Source organism: Chrysemys picta, unplaced genomic scaffold (genome assembly GCF_011386835.1).
Source record: "Chrysemys picta bellii isolate R12L10 unplaced genomic scaffold, ASM1138683v2 scaf4, whole genome shotgun sequence".
NCBI lineage: Eukaryota > Metazoa > Chordata > Testudines > Emydidae > Chrysemys > Chrysemys picta.
The window spans coordinates 871,999-880,593 of NW_027052711.1; positions in this window are offsets into that span (position 1 = coordinate 871,999).

The window sequence follows — 8,595 nt, forward strand, 5'->3', positions numbered from 1 at the left end:
GAGCCGTTGATCACTACCTGTTGAGCCCGACGATCTAGCCAGCTTTCTAGATGGGCACAAAGCTTCAGTTTCCAGCCTGAATTTCATTCAGGGCCAGTTATACTCCATTTATTCTTTTGACAAATTTTTTCATTAACTCCAGTTCCTCCTCTCCCTCTCTGGTGTTCTCTTCCCCAGTACATTTACACAGAGCTAGCACATCCCCTCTCAGCCCTTCCTTTGCTAGGTAAATCAAGCTCAGTTCTTTTAGTCTCCTCTCCTAAAGGTACGTCTTCACTACCCGCCGTATTGGTGGGTAGCAATTGATTTATCCGGGATCGATATATCGCGTCTCGTTAAGACGCGATATATCGATCCCCAAACGCGCTCACCGTCGACTCCGGAACTCCACCAGAGCGAGCGGCGATAGCGCAGTCGACGGGGGAGCCGCGGCCGTCGATCCCGCGCTGTCTGGACTCCAGGTAATTTGATCCAAGATACTTCGATCCAAGATATTCGCGTAGCTGAAGTTGCGTATCTTGGATCGATCCCCCCCACAATGTAGACCAGCCCTTAGACAGTCACTCCATGTCTCTGATCATCCTGGGAGCCCATCTCTGCACCTTTCCAGTTTGAATTAATTCCCCTCTGGCTGAGGTTGTGGAACAGCCCACAAACCCCAGGGCAGTAGAGCAGCCCCTCTGACAAAGTATGCAGTTCCTGGGTGTTGAGCCTTGAAGTTGAGGAAAAGCTATAATTTTTGCAGAAGTAGAGAAGGAGCCAGGGGAGGGATTTGAGTAGGGAGGGGATGACATGGTTGGAGCACAATTGAGGCAGCTGATTTTGTTGTCACAATGTTTGATCAGGCTCTTCATTGTTCTGGTGGGAGAGGCGATCTTGAGAAGCAACAAAAGAAGATGGTGCAAGGGGTGAGACTCAAGCAGAGTGCCCCTGGCCACAGGGGAAACAACCCATGTAACCTCCTTGCCTACCACATGGGCATGAGGAAGATGAAAGCAGGAAAACTTTCCAAGCCCCTGCAGCCAGAAGGATTCTCCAGCAGTAGCCTTTGCTTCTCCCTTGAACACACCCCTTTGGTCCCAGAAATTACCTTTGTCTTCATTTCAGATCACACAGAGGAAGAAAAAAAGGCAAATTATGAGCTTTCATTCTGCCATGTTCATGGCGATAGTCCAACTGTTGAACACAATGTGCTGGGCTTGTGAAAGAGAGGGACAGATTTACAATCAGTGGTTTAAAACACACCTGTCTTCAATATGCCGTGTGATCCGGTGGGATCCAGGGGAGGCAGGGAGAAGTCATTGGCTGTGGGGATGACGATAGAACTTGGAGGCAGAGAGGTGTGATGGGCTGGGGGAGTTGGGAGAGGGAAGCATAGGAAAGGGAGTCACAGTAGGAGTCTTTGTTGGGTGGGAGGGTCATGGGCGAGGGAAGCCCCGTCCCTTAGTGGGAGGTGTTTCAGGGGACTATGGAAGAAGGAAGAGGGAAAATGGAACTTAAAAATTTCAGCAAGAATTTCCTCTAAAAGAGAAAAAAAATTACTAATGTCTGTTAGCTGTTATGAAGTTGTAGTATAGTGGTCCGTTCCCTGCCCTCTCACTCTGTACGATTTTCAAATTTTTGCAAAGTCAAACACTAGTAATTGTCATATGTTTCTTTGTTTGTTGGTTTTCTGGTTTTGGAATGCACTTTTCTGCCATTGTTTCATTTTTCCCTTGAAATATTTTTTGTATGAAAATGCATATTTGGGTCAACCAAAACATTTCATGACTTCATGTTGTTTTTTATCATTGTTTCAGTGGAGAACAAAAAAAAGCCTTTTTGGGGGGAATATTAAAACATTCATTTTGAGATTTGCAAATTGAAAGATCAGTTTTGGCGCTAGATTCGCAGGGGAATTACACACCATACACCAAATAGGGATAATGGTGCCTCCTTATACCAACAGACCAGTGATTTTTTTTCAATCAACAATCTGTAAGTGAGGAGGCAATTGATCGACTGCCCCAGTTTGATATCACCATATCTCTTACTGACTGAAACTGCGAAAGCAATTGACCTGCTGTCAAATGGTAAAGAACCTGGAGCAGAAGTGATACCAGCAGAAGTCTACAAGGTCAGAGGCTTGCACATGGCTCTGAAACTGACTGAATTTTTCCAGTCAATGTGGGCTCTAAAACTATACCCCAGGAACAAAAGGCTGCATCTATCGTCCACGTGTACAAGTGGAAAGATAACAGACAGACCTGCAACAACTGTTAGGGCATCTCCTTATCAAGATCCAGCAAAATTCTTGCCAGAATTGCCTTGAACAAGGGCTCCTGCCTGCGTGTCAGTGTGGATTCAGAAAAAGGTGCGGAACCACAGATATGGTGTCTGCTGCGTCTCAACTTCAGGAGAAATGTCAGGAACAGAACTCCAACCTGTATATGACTTTCTGTAGAGGGGCGGACTCACCCCTGCGGCGCCTCCTGCTGGTCTCTTCTGGGAATTAGCTCGATTTCCAGCCCAGAGCACCCTCTGCAGGCCGGTGATCCGCCTGTCCTTTGGCCCCCGTGTCCTTCCCGGACACTGGTGCCCTTTTATCTGGGGTGCTGCCCCCTGGCAGTACACCCCTCAGTACTAGGGTCTCCCCTCCCCGGGGAACGCCCACCCACTAGCCTTACCTTGCCTCCGAATAAGGCCACTGCCAGTCACCAACTAGCCCCCGCTCCCTGGGGCAGACTGCAGTATAGGCCACTCATCTCAGGCAAGGTTAGGTTTGGACCTGCTGCCTGGGCCTACCCCTGGGCTGCCCTCTGCAACCCCCAGTACTCCTTGGCCTCCTACTAGGCCGCAGCCTGGGGCTTTCCAGGCTGGAGCTCCCCAGCTCCTCAGCCTGTCCCCAGCCCTGCTCCACTCAGGTACTCTGTCTCTAGCTCACTGCAGCCAGGCCCTTCTCCCTCTGAAGGCAGAGAGAGATTGCTTGGCCTCTGGCTCATAGCCTTTTTATATAGGGCCAGATGAGGCCTGATTGGGGTGTGGCCCAGCTGCAGCTGCTTCCCAATCAGCCCAGCTTAGCACCTCCCAGCCACAACCCTTCCCCTTGGGCTGTTTTAAGCCCTTCAGGGCAGGAGCGAGGTAACCACCCCGCTACACTTTCATTGACCTGACAAAGCATTGGATGCAGTCAGTCGGGAGGGCCTTTGGAAAATCATGGCAAAATTCAGTTTCCCAGAGAAATTCATTGCAGTGGTTCATCAATTTCATGATGGCTCGTGCTGTGGAAGATGGTGAGTCATCTGAACCATTCCCAGTCACCAAGGGAGTCAAGCAGGGCTGTGTGCTGGCACCAGCGCTCTTCAGTATGATGTTTTCTGGCATATTACAGATGCGTTTGGTGACTGTGACGTCTGGATTGGCATCAGATACCGGACTGATGGGAAACTCTTCAATCTGAGGAAACTACAGGCAAAGCCAAAGGTACAGGAAGTGGCTGTTCATGATCTGTTTGCTGATGACTGTTCCCTGAATGCCAGATTTGAGTCTGACGTGTAGCAAAGTGTGGACTAGTTCTCTTCAGCCTGTGACACTTTTGGTCTCACAATCAACATCAAGAAGAGAAAAGTGATGTCCAGCCTGCTGCACCAGGAAAGCCTGATATAGGGCCTGCTATTACAGTGAATGGCCAAGCCCTCCGGGCAGTGGACAAGTTCAGCTATCTGGGCAGTGCACCTGTTGTGTGAAGTTCACATGGATAATTAAACCAACACCAGAATTGACAAAGCAAGTGTAGCCTTTGGGAGCACAGAGACATTAGCCAACTAACAAAACTGAACATCTACAAAGTCATCATGTTGCCAACTCTGAGGTATCCATGCAAAACCTGGACAGTGTACCTGAATTACTTTCACATGGGCTGTCTGAGGAAACTGATGAGGATAAGATGGTAAGACAACGTTCCAGATATTGAGGTTCTCAGATGGGTAGGCACTCCAAGCATGAAATCACAGGGGAGATGGGCAGGCCATGTCACCAGACTGTCAGATGAGTCATTGTCAGAGAAGATCTTTTATGGTGAGTTAAAGGAGAGAAAGTGCTCTCAGGGAGGCCAGAATAAAAGTTTCAAAGATTCCCTCAAATTATCCTTGAGGTGTTTCAACATTGACCCAGAGTTTTGGGAAGATCTCGCTCATGCTCGTTCTACCTGGTGAAGTCTCATGCATTCTGGAGCTACCGTCTATGAGCAGAGGAGAACTGCTGAGGCGGAGCAGAAGTGCCAGCAAGGTAACTCTCGTAAGAGCAGCATGTCCATTGTTAATCTAGTTACTCACAGTGGCATTTCTTGTTCAGTTTGCCATAGACAGTTCAAAGCTCTAATTGACCTGATCAGCCACTCACGTGTTCCCAGAAACCAAACCAACCAGTGATGTCATGGTCATCTCCAAACTCGAAGGACAAACAACAGGAAGCCACCCCGGGGCAGAGCGCGGCACAGGCAGCGGCACTGCGATCAATTCTGCTGCCACCGGCACCGACACAAGACTTGCTACCGCCTAACAAGCTGAATCCAGCACCGGTCAGTGCTCCAACAGTTGACTGCAACCCCAAGGCGGGACCAGCGCAACTCCTGTGTCCTGCTCACATAGCAGTTTCTTCGGCACCACAGTCGCCACTGCTCGACACCGAACACACCCCGAGCTACATAGCATGGTACCATCCTTTATCTCCTGCACCATGCATAGTGGTGAGGAAGGATATGTTCAGGACAACGCTCATCCCCATCAGAGATGAGACCTACATGGAATGGAAAGCCTAAGCCTCATTCCTCCGAGCATTCACTGCCCTGGTATGCACAGCAGTAGCCTTACCCATTACCACCTTACCCCATGCAATGGCCACAATGGGGTCCTTGGCCCACATACCAGATCCCCTATCCTTCCCCAGCAACAGGAGGTTCCAGAGTACATCCATCATTACCACACAGAGAAACCTCTTACCCTCCTGAGACAGAGATAGAAGAGAAGAAATACTATCTCAGGCAGACCCGGATGATTCACCACCTGCCCCTTACTCATCTTCTGCACCAGACAAAGCGGTGACGCCGTCTATCCCTACGACACCAGATGACCTGAAACAGTTCCAAGAACTCTTCAAAAGAATAGCAAATAGCCAAGAAATTTCCTTACATGAGGTGCAGAAGAAACAACATAGGTTGTTAAAAAACTTACAACCAGCATCATTGACCAAGATTGCCCTCCCCATTGAAGAGGCTATAATAGAGCCTGCGGAGGTAATATGGCAAACAGTGGCATCGGTATCCCCGACTAACAAAAGATCTGACAGAAAATACTTCGTTCCAGCCAAAGACATGGAATTTTTGTTTTCACACCATCAAGCCTGCTTTCTAGTAGTAGAGGCTGCTAATCAGTGTAGCAAACAGCCTCATTTACGCTCCTCACTGCCAGATAAAGAACACAAGAGATTGAACCTCTTTGGGCGGAAAGTTTACTCGTCAGCCACTCTTCTGCTTAGAGTTGCTAACTATTCTGCTCTACTAGCAAATTACGACTACTCTAACTATGGTAAAATACAAGAGCTCGTGGAAGACCTTCCCAAGCATAAACGTCCTCAACTCAATGCCATTATCAACGAGGGTCAGTTAATATCAATGGATCAATGGATGTAGCGGACATAGCTGCCTAAAGAACCACAACAGCTGTGGTTATGAGAAGAACATCATGGTTGCAGACTTTGGGAATTCCAAAAGAACTACAGCTAAAAGTGGAGGACCTCCCCTTCGATAGGGATAAACTATTCTCGTCTCCATACCATGAAGGCCTTCTGAACAATGCTGCATACACTAGGCAAACACCCACCGCCTGACAAACGCCCTCACTTTACACCAAACCAGGTCACGAGACACCTCATTTAACCGTCAACAACCACGATACTTCACTCAGAACAGACCCAAACAACGGGCTCAGAGATGACGAGCTACACAGAACCAGACCTCGTCCACCCGTCCATTTACATCTAAGCCACAATTTTGAGGTCTTGGTCGAGGGTATGCACCACCTCCCATATCTCTAGTGCCAACAGATACCCCATTCCACAGTTTTGGTCACCGCCTACGCCCATTTTACCATGCCTCAGCTGCGATAACCACAGATCAATGGGTTTTGGAGATCATACAATCCGGCTACACCAGTCCTTTCACAGCCATTCCCCCTACCCTCCCTCGTATCCCATCCTTCTTCAGGGACCCCTATCACGATCACCTTCTACAACAGGAAGTAGACTACCTCCTACTGCTGGGTGCTGTAGAACCAGCACCACATCAATACCAAGGGAGGGGTTCTTATTCCAAATATTTCCTGACAGAGAAGAAAGGAGGGGATGGAGACCAATCTTAGATCTCCGAAAACTCAACAGGTTCGTATGCAACCACAGGTACAAAAATGATCACTCTGGCCACAATAATCCCAGCGCTAGATGGTTTGCAGCCCTTAACCTCCAAGATGCATACTTCCATATTACAATACATCCTGCCCACAGATGGTTCCTGAGGTTCACAGGCGGACCCAATCACTACCAATACAGGGTCTTTCCCTTCGGACTGTCCACTGTTCCCTGCGTAGTCTCAAAAACGCTCGTGGTAGTAGCAGCACATTTATGACACAATGGAGTCATAATCTTTCCCTATTTGGATGATTGCCTTCTCAGAGGTGCAAACCGAGAAGAAACGGCAGGCATGCTGAAGACCACAATAGACCCGGTTCACCAACTAGATCTACAGATGAATGAAAAGAAATCCACCCTGGAACCAACCCAGCAATTGGAGTTTATTGTAGCCGACCTAGACTCCATACAAGCCAAGGCAATATTGCCAAACCACAGTTTCACTGCATTGACCAATCTTATTTACACGGTGATCATCAGACCACAAACTTCAGTGAGGACATGCCTTCAGATTCTGGGACATATGTCAGCTACAACTTTCGTAGTAAAGTATGCCAGACTCCATATACGCTGTCTGCAGCACTGGTTGAACATGGTCTATGCACCCAGCAAACACTATCTCAACAGATGTGTGACACTACCACCAAATATTATCCTCACCCTACAATGGTGGACACAGCCAGGGAATGTATGCTCCGGGATTCCCTTTCAACAAGACACCCCCCGCATCAGTGACTATTACAACAGATGCCTCCCGTGACAGTGCCCCCTATAAGGCTTTATGGAATATGCTTATGAATGTATATATGACATAACTAGAATATGTTTTATGCTACATATGTCATGTAACATATCTCTGTAAAGGTTATGATCGACACCATCTATTAATCCTATTTGTATGCATGTATCATTTTTGTACTTGAAGTTAGGAATATTGGCGGTATACTTGCTTGATTTCTATTGAGAAGGGAATGTGCAAATTAAATGCCCAATCAAGAACCACTTAAGCCAACAACGAACTCGAAGATGCCAATCCACATTGAAGCTTTCCCAGGAATGTGGCTTGTCTGGTAAGAAATTCAGTCATGAATGCACATGTGACTTGCCCATGTGACTCCAAAACTCCATCTTGGAGCTGGATTTTGCATAGGAGAGAGGAAGGGGGTCTCCCCCCACAAGGGAAAGTCTAGTTAAGCCTTTGGGAGACCCCTCAATTTTGTCTTCAGCTGGCTAAAGAGAGAGCCTCTCTACTCCCAAGGATACCTGAAAGAAATTGGAACAAAGGACAGTAACTACAGGGGGTGAGAATGATTGTTGGACCCAGACTAGAAGGAGACTAGTCTGTAAAAGGAAGCTTATTGAAACTGGTGAGGTTTCATCTGTATTCAGATTTCTTAGACATAGACTTGCGTGTTCTATTTTATTTTGCTTGGAAATTGACTTTGTTCTCTCTGTTACTACTTGGAACCACTTAAATCCTACTTTCTGTATTTAATAAAATCACTTTGTATTTATTAATTAACTCAGAGTATGTATTAATACCTGGGGGGCAAACAGCTGTGCATATCTCTCTATCAGTGTTATAGAGGCGAACAATTTATGAGTTTACCCTGTATACGTTTTATACAGGGTAAAATGGATTTATTTGGGGTTTGGACCGCATTGGCACTTTGGCATCTGAGTGGTAAAGACAGGAGCACTTCTGTAAGTTTCTTTCAGTTAAGTCTGCAGCTCTGGGGCAAGTAATTCAGACCCTGGGTCTGTGTTGGAGCAGACTGGCATGTCTGGCTCAACAAGACAGGGTGCTGGAGTCCTAAGCTGTCAGGGCAGGAAAGTCTTGGCACATCGGTTGGCAAGTCCTAAGGGAGTTTTCTGTGATCCAATCTGTCACACCTACCTGATGGGTTGGGGTACCCACTTGGGTCATCACAATGTACAAGGCAAGTTGTCTGCGATGGAAAATCACCTACATTTCAATCTCCTGGAACTCTGGACGGTACACAATGGATGCCGACACTTCCTTCCACTCATTGAGGGTTCACACATGAACCCTCAATCTCTATTCTCACCGACAATGTGGAGTGCATGTTTTATATCAATCGCCAAGGAGGAGCCAGGTCTCACTCGCTATGTGTAAAAGCCATGAATTTATGG